The 7,106-nt window shown below is 46.1% G+C and overlaps 1 protein-coding gene across 1 annotated transcript in view; it reads left to right on the forward strand.

Annotated features, from left to right (window-relative positions):
- The first annotated feature begins 1,865 nt into the window (after nucleotides 1-1,865).
- The window catches only part of CABIN1 (calcineurin binding protein 1), a 306,607-nt gene continuing 301,366 nt past the window's right edge, over nucleotides 1,866-7,106 (forward strand). Inside the window, 1 exon segment of the mRNA XM_068238192.1 lies at nucleotides 1,866-2,038. The gene's annotated coding sequence lies outside the window, so the exon portion shown is untranslated.

Consider the following 7,106-nt stretch of genomic DNA (forward strand, 5'->3'; position numbering starts at 1 on the left):
TTAGTTTTCATGCGATTTCGCGTGTGCATGTGCGTTTTCCCTATTAAATACATAGCCTGCGAATCGCCTGCATTCCTCACGCAGGCGAATTCTGCAGGCCCTACCGTGCAGAAAAATCCTGCACAGAAAAACGCTGGAAAAAACTGACAAGTGGAAACAGGACCATCCACTTGTATTGGCTGTGTGAATCCGCATGCAGACAACGCATGCGGATTCGACCTAGTGGAAACGGGCCCTAATAGTTGTCCTATGGACAGAGTCTCCCACCTGAGCTGTAGATCTCTGCAGCTCGTCCAGAGTCACCATGGGCCTCTTGACTGCATTTCTGATCAGCGCTCTCCTTGTTCGGCCTGTGGGTTTAGGTGGACGGCCTTGTCTTGGTAGGTTTACAGCTGTGCCATACTCCTTCCATTTCTGAATGATCGCTTGAACAGTGCTCCATGGGATGTTCAAGGCTTTGGAAATCTTTTTGTAGCCTAAGTCTGCTTTATATTTCTCAATAACTTGATCCCTGACCTGTCTTGTGTGTTCTTTGGACTTCACGGTGTTGTTGCTCCCAATATTCTCTTGGACAACCTCTGAGGCCCTCACAGAGCAGCTGTATTTGTACTGACATTAGATTACACACAGGTGCACTCTATTTAGTCATTAGCACTCATCAGGCAATGTCTATAGGCAACTGACTGCACTCAGATCAAAGGGGGCCGAATAATTATGCACACACCACTTTGCAGTTATTTATTTGTAAAAAATGTTTGGAATCATGTATGATTTTCGTTCCACTTCTCATGTGTACACCACTTTGTGTTGGTCTTTCGTGTGGAATTCCAATAAAATTCATGTTTGTGGCAGTAATATGACAAAATGTGCTTATATTTTATATATATATATATATATATATATATATATATATATATATATATATATATATATATATATATATATATATATATATCCTCAGGCGGACATCTGGCATGTTCTTTGGAAGTGCTCCTCGACTTATAATAAGTTCTGGAATACCATCACCATACTCTGTCAGAAATTGCAGACATCCCAGTCCTGAGATCAATAGTGTTAAACTAGACCAATGTCAAGCTGCAGTTTTTATAGTTGTTGCATGTAAGATAAAATAATTAGCAACTTTTTGACCATACATGTTCATCGCTTCTAAGATAAATCATAGAACCTGCTGCCTGAGCAATTCAGAGATCGGTAATCAAAGGGATATGTTCATTAAATAAGTCTGAGCCTGATATGCTTGCCCACTTAAAGCGGAATGGAAGATCATTTTAAAACAAACAGTTTCACTTACCTGGGGCTTTTGCAAGCCCCCAGCAGCCGTACTGTCCTGCGCTGTTCCTCCACGATGCTCCATTCTCCGCCACTGATCGGTTCCATTCCTCGACTTGTAAGTCGAGGGGCCACTACGCCTGCGCAACCCTGCCAAGAGTATCCTTTTTACACGTTCCCCTCTGCAATAGCGCAATTGTGGACTGGAAGGCGAAGAAGGATACGCATGGCCAGGGCCGAGCAGGCACAGTGGCGAAACCGAAAGTAGCTAGCGGTGGGAGAACGGAGGATAGTGGAGGACCGGCGCGGGACTGGATGGCTGCTGGGGGCTTGCAGAAGCCCCATGTAAATGAAACTGTTTGTTTTTCTTCAGTTCCGCTTTAAATATCAAAACATGTCTAGAAGAAAAACTACTTGTGCCCTTATCTCTTTTTTCACAGCCTTTGGATGACACAATCATCATTATACTGTACTGTAGTAAATGTAATAAAAACTGTAGAAGTGACAGATATGCAGGCCGACCACTAGATGGCGACATTGCAGCCTAGTCTGGGCAATGCCTGCGCAAGGAAAAAAGACATGCGTTTCCGGGTGTAGCAATGTGGCTGCTGCCATGCAGCTTCATCGGTAAAAAGGAATTATATGATTGGCCCCATGCTTGCTGGAGGGTAGCCTACGGCTGGCAGGCATACTGCTGGGTGAATTTGGTCCCTACAGGCGCAGGAGGTGGTTGCCGTGGTGATGGTAGGTGAGTCTCTCGGTCCTCCTTCCCCGGTAATTTTCTTTTTGTTGTACATGACATGCTGACGGAGGAGAGAGGTGTGTGACCAACAGGCCGATGTGGAAGGATAATGCACCACTGGGCCAGGCGCGGTGAGTGGATGGAGCTTGCTGTGCGTGGCCTCCTCTGCAGGCTGCCCCTTCAGCATGCTGTATTACCCACTACAGTACCAGTGTGAGCTGTGTCTGCCTCCATTGTCATCACATCTGTAGATTGCTTTATATTCCGCAAACGGTAGAAGTGCAGTTTCTGCCAAGCTTCTGCCTACAACAACACACCCCAATACCTTGTCATTTGTTATGAGCAAAGGGACATTTGTGTGGTATGTGTCCATGCTTATTATAGCTTGAGACCAAATAAGAAACGATTCTGGGAAAACATGCTGCATTGTTAAAGAAGCAGTACCCTCATCCTGAGATGTAAACTTTAGCCAGTTTTTAGTGTGTTTCAAAAGAATTGTTATTGATATCTGAAAGGATGGCTAAATGTTCATCTCCAGTGTAAGATAATGTTCAGTGTAATGTAAATCCAATGTTGTTAATATTTAAATTTTCCGGGTGCAAGTCTACTTTAGGGGGCCCAGCAAGAAACCACAGAGAGTCAAAGATGTTGTTTCTTAAAGGGGAACTGAAATAAGAGGTATACGGAGGCTGCCATATTAATTTCCTTTTAATTAAAACCAGTTGCCTGGCAGCCCTGCTGGTCTATTTCTCTGCAGTAGTATCTGAATTGGTGAGCTATGATTAAGGGCCGCATGGCCTGAAACATGTCAGCTAATGTACTTCATCTTTTGCTGTGAGGATACGTCCTGAATAAACTACAGTATCTGTGGAGAGAACTTGTTGCTGACCACATCCTTTCTATTTCACTTCAGTACTTGGGCTTGGCTGCAGCACTGCTCTGCACGGTGCAGTCGAGCAGTGTTCCATCCTTTTTTGTCTTTGCAGTATCTGAATAACACCAGAAACAAGCATGCAGCTAGTCTTGTCAGATCTGACTTTAAAGTCTGAAACACCTGATCTGCTGCATGCTTGTTCAGGGGCTATGGCTAATAGTATTAGAGGCAGAGGATCAGCAGGGCTGCCAGGCAACTGGTATTGATTAAAAGGAAATAAATATGGCAGCCTCCGTATACCTCTTACTTCAGTTCCTCTTTAAAGGAACATATCAATTCATTTAAATTGCAATCAGATAAAAGGGCCACAGAACCGCTTCAAGATCCTGGCTTCAAGTTAGTTGGAGATAGAAGGCGGTTTGATGACTTTCTCCATAAAGTTGCGATTGGAGTCAGGACTGAAGCTGCTGAAAGCATATGGGTCTGGGTACCAGGAGAGGATGTTAGGAAATGTCCTTCTGATCTCTAGATAGGCTTGATGCACTGAATGCTTGCAGGTTTGTACTATGCTTGTTACAGGGCCAGTGTAGGACACATACTAACATGGGAACTTCTGCATGGTGTATGTGACTATGCAAGAGACTTTGTTCTTGTAACAAAGGCCACGGCTTTTAACTGAACAGATAGCATTAGTTCCTACATGAGTTGTGTGAAAGAATTTGTATGAGGGTATGCAGAGGATTGTCTTTGCTGTTTTACATGCCACACCACCTCCAGCACCTACCTATTACATATCAAAGTATTTAAATCTCCTAGCTTGGGGGGAGGAGCCTGGATTCTGTGTTTTGTCCTGTTGCTTTGCGGGGTTCAGAGGAACAACGGTGCAGCATGGCAGTGACGTCACCCGGTGGCAGGGTAAGTGGGACAACAATGCTTTTGGCTGCAGCTTGGCCAAAGCGATCCACCAGATAGGATTGTTGGCCAAGTGTACAGGTCAGGGGCTGCCATACACATGCTGGATTCTCCCCAGAGGTGGTCATATGGAGCTTAAAGTGGACCTCCAGACTAGTTTACTAAATTCTGCAGTGTTGCTGTAAAGTTATATTACCTGCGGTGTCTTGTCCCATGAAGCTGTCCCAAAGACCCCACATCACTCCACTTCCGGAGCCTGGCCCCGCCTCCCCTCTCTTCCCGGAAAAAAATGCCAAGCTATTTACTGAAGTACACCGCAGGTAAATATACGTTTTTCTTACACTAAAAGCTGCAGGATTTAGTAAATTAGTCTGGAGGTCCTCTTTAAAGATGGTTTCTTGAGTCACGGCATGAAGATTGCTTTATTTAGACAATTAGGAAACTTCTCTGCTTGCAAGGAGCTGTTAACGATTTTGTGAAATGCTGGTCTACACAGGTTTGGCCATTTCAACATGAACTGTCATTGGCCAGGGTCCAGGTCGGGGGTGAAGGCTAAGAATATTGTACCACATTTTTCTGACTATAAATCACACCTAGGTTTAGAGGACAAGAATCAAGGGGAAAAAAAATATACTAAACCTGGTGCATCTATGGGTCAGGGGCGTCTTGTAGACCTTTTCCCCCCAAGCTGTCTCTAAGCTACACTGGCCGGGAGATCGGGGGAAGCACGTGCTACCAGTTTGGGCTGCCATACCCTGCACCAGTACTTGGAGAGCTCCGTACTTCCTGGTTACTGACGTCCTCTTACTGGGTGACCCCAGTGGCCAATGTGTCCCATAAGGTTATGCAGAGGGTAACCAGGAAGAATGGCGCCCTCCGAGTACTGGTGCAGGTATGGCAGAGTAAACTAATCCCACATGCTTCCCTGATCTCCCGATCAGTCTCTCTCTGCGGACAGCAGCGTCTGGCAGCATGATGGCATATGTCTGGAAAGTGCTTGGAGAAGGGGTGGTGAGTGGAGCCCTGTGCTGCGAAAGCCTCAACCCTCCAAGTACTGGTTCACAGTATGGCAGCACAATCTGATACCACATGCTTCCCCAATCTCTCAGCAATGTGGACAGCAGGCGGATGGCCTGCAGTGTTTGCAGAAGCGCACCTATGCCTGGCTACTTATGCCTGAGAATCACAAGAGGCCAAACACTAGAGGCCTGGTGGCATGCACTTTATGTGACCAGGTACAGGCGGGGACTCTTGTGTTTGTCACAGGACACAGGGAGGCTGGAAGACAGGTGAGCGTAAGCTTCGGTGCCAACCCTGCACGTTGATCATCCAAATATTGAAGACTGATACTTCCATGCTCCAACCCACTCCTGATTGAGCGATATCTTCTGTCCAGGGGCTGGGCGATCAAGCAATTCAATCAGTTTCAAATGGAAATCAATCATTTCTAGCAGACTCGATCAAAATTATAGAATCTGCTGGATATGGACAAATAAATCTATAACAATCCCTCCATTGGGGAAAAAACGCTGTGGTGGTATTTACCCGGAGCCTAGCGAGACGTCCAGAGCTCTGAGGCCACCCCCCCCCCCGCCCGGTTGCCGTGGCCTGTCCCCAGCTTGGCTGCCCTGGCCTGATTTCTCACTGCCCATTTGCTGGCAAACGAGTGAGTTATTCAACCATTCATTCAATTGTCGAAGTTACATTCAAGAATTCTAAGGATACCATCACTTACATAACTTTGTATGTAAAAACACACTGGAGGTACTCATAGCTTCCCTGGAGCTATGAACGAGCCTGACTCGTCCAGGGAAAAATAGCTGAAACTGGCATGGACCACTAAGGCTCGCCAAGCAAGTTCTGTTGTATGTGAATTTTTGCATGCTCTGGAAACCTGCATGCAAATATTGGCACACAAACATTAATTTTAATGCAAAAAAACGGCACGTTTGTCATGGCCTGGCAGAAAGGGAAAATTAACCTCCCTGGCGGTAAACCAGAGTGAGGCTCGGGGTTGGAAATCCACAACCCTGAGCAGTAACCCCGTGCCTGACTCGGGGTTACCGCTGGTGCAGAGTATAGCGTGCAATAATTGAACCACTTTTTGCACAGAAATCCTGCAGAAATTGAATGTCAGAGAGGTTAAAGAGGGTATCCCCAATCTATCATTGGTAGGAATTGGGGTATGTATCGCCAGCTGCTCTCACTGTGTCGTTGTATGCAGGAAGTGGATCAGTGGGAGCAAGCAAAAATAACATGGTCATCTCTACAGGGTTCACAGACTCCTTCACACTCAATTCAAATCAATTCTATTCAAATTAGATGTATTAGCATGACCAAAATATATACAAAGAAAAGACTAGGGTGATATGGGGGGTTGGGGTTGAGATGCAATGAGTTGGCAGTCTGTGGATATTTTCATATTAAGAGTTCATTTTATGCTCCTCTCAGTTTGTGGCATGCCGTGACGTACTGTGCAGCGATTGTCACTGGGGTTTCATCTTCTCCCAGTAGAATGTAGAGTTTCCTCTCACCCTCCATGGCAGTAAAATCTGGGATAAGGTCCAGCAATTTTGCTTCACCTTGTTGCAGCATTGGGGCAATGCAGCAGGAAGTGGGCCATATCCTCCAGTGTCCCCTGGTCGCAGTGCTGGCAGGTCTGCTCTCCCTGAGGCTGTATGTCTGTCTGTGTCTTCCAGACTCTATTTCCAGGTTGTGAGCTCTCAGTCTGTAGACACTCAGGATTTACCTCTCTTTGTGGTTTTGGAGATTTTTCAGGTATGGGGCCAGTTTATAGTCTCTCTGTATGGCCTGGTTCATGGTTAGCTGCTGTGACTGTTCTATTTGGCTGTGGTGTGTGTGGTAGATCTGGGCTCTTGTTAGGCCCTGTGGATGGGAGGTGAACATGGAGTCAACCAACTTCTTTCAGGCCACATGGTTTTTCCTGGTTTTTCCTCATTGTGCTGCATGGCTTTATAGTGGAGTGAGTCAGGGTCGCTGTTCTGTAGGTGTGCCCAGTAGGATAACACCCTCTTCTGTATCTTAGTCTCATCTTACGCTGTTTTATGACGAGTTGGCTCTAGCAGAGATGCAGAGTTGAGTTCCACGGTCCTAGCTGATTCTCTGGGGAAGACTGAACTGTCCATCTTCAGGGCTGAGGCGCACTCTCCAGGCAGTATGTGTAGGCTCCGCCTCTTTCGGATGGTTACCATAGACACCAGTGTAGAAATCTCTCTCTTTCTTTCTCTCTCTCTTTCTCTCTCTCTTTCTCTTTCTCTCTCTCTTTCT

This window comes from Hyperolius riggenbachi, chromosome 1 (assembly GCF_040937935.1).
Source record: "Hyperolius riggenbachi isolate aHypRig1 chromosome 1, aHypRig1.pri, whole genome shotgun sequence".
In the NCBI taxonomy this organism is placed as follows: domain Eukaryota; kingdom Metazoa; phylum Chordata; class Amphibia; order Anura; family Hyperoliidae; genus Hyperolius; species Hyperolius riggenbachi.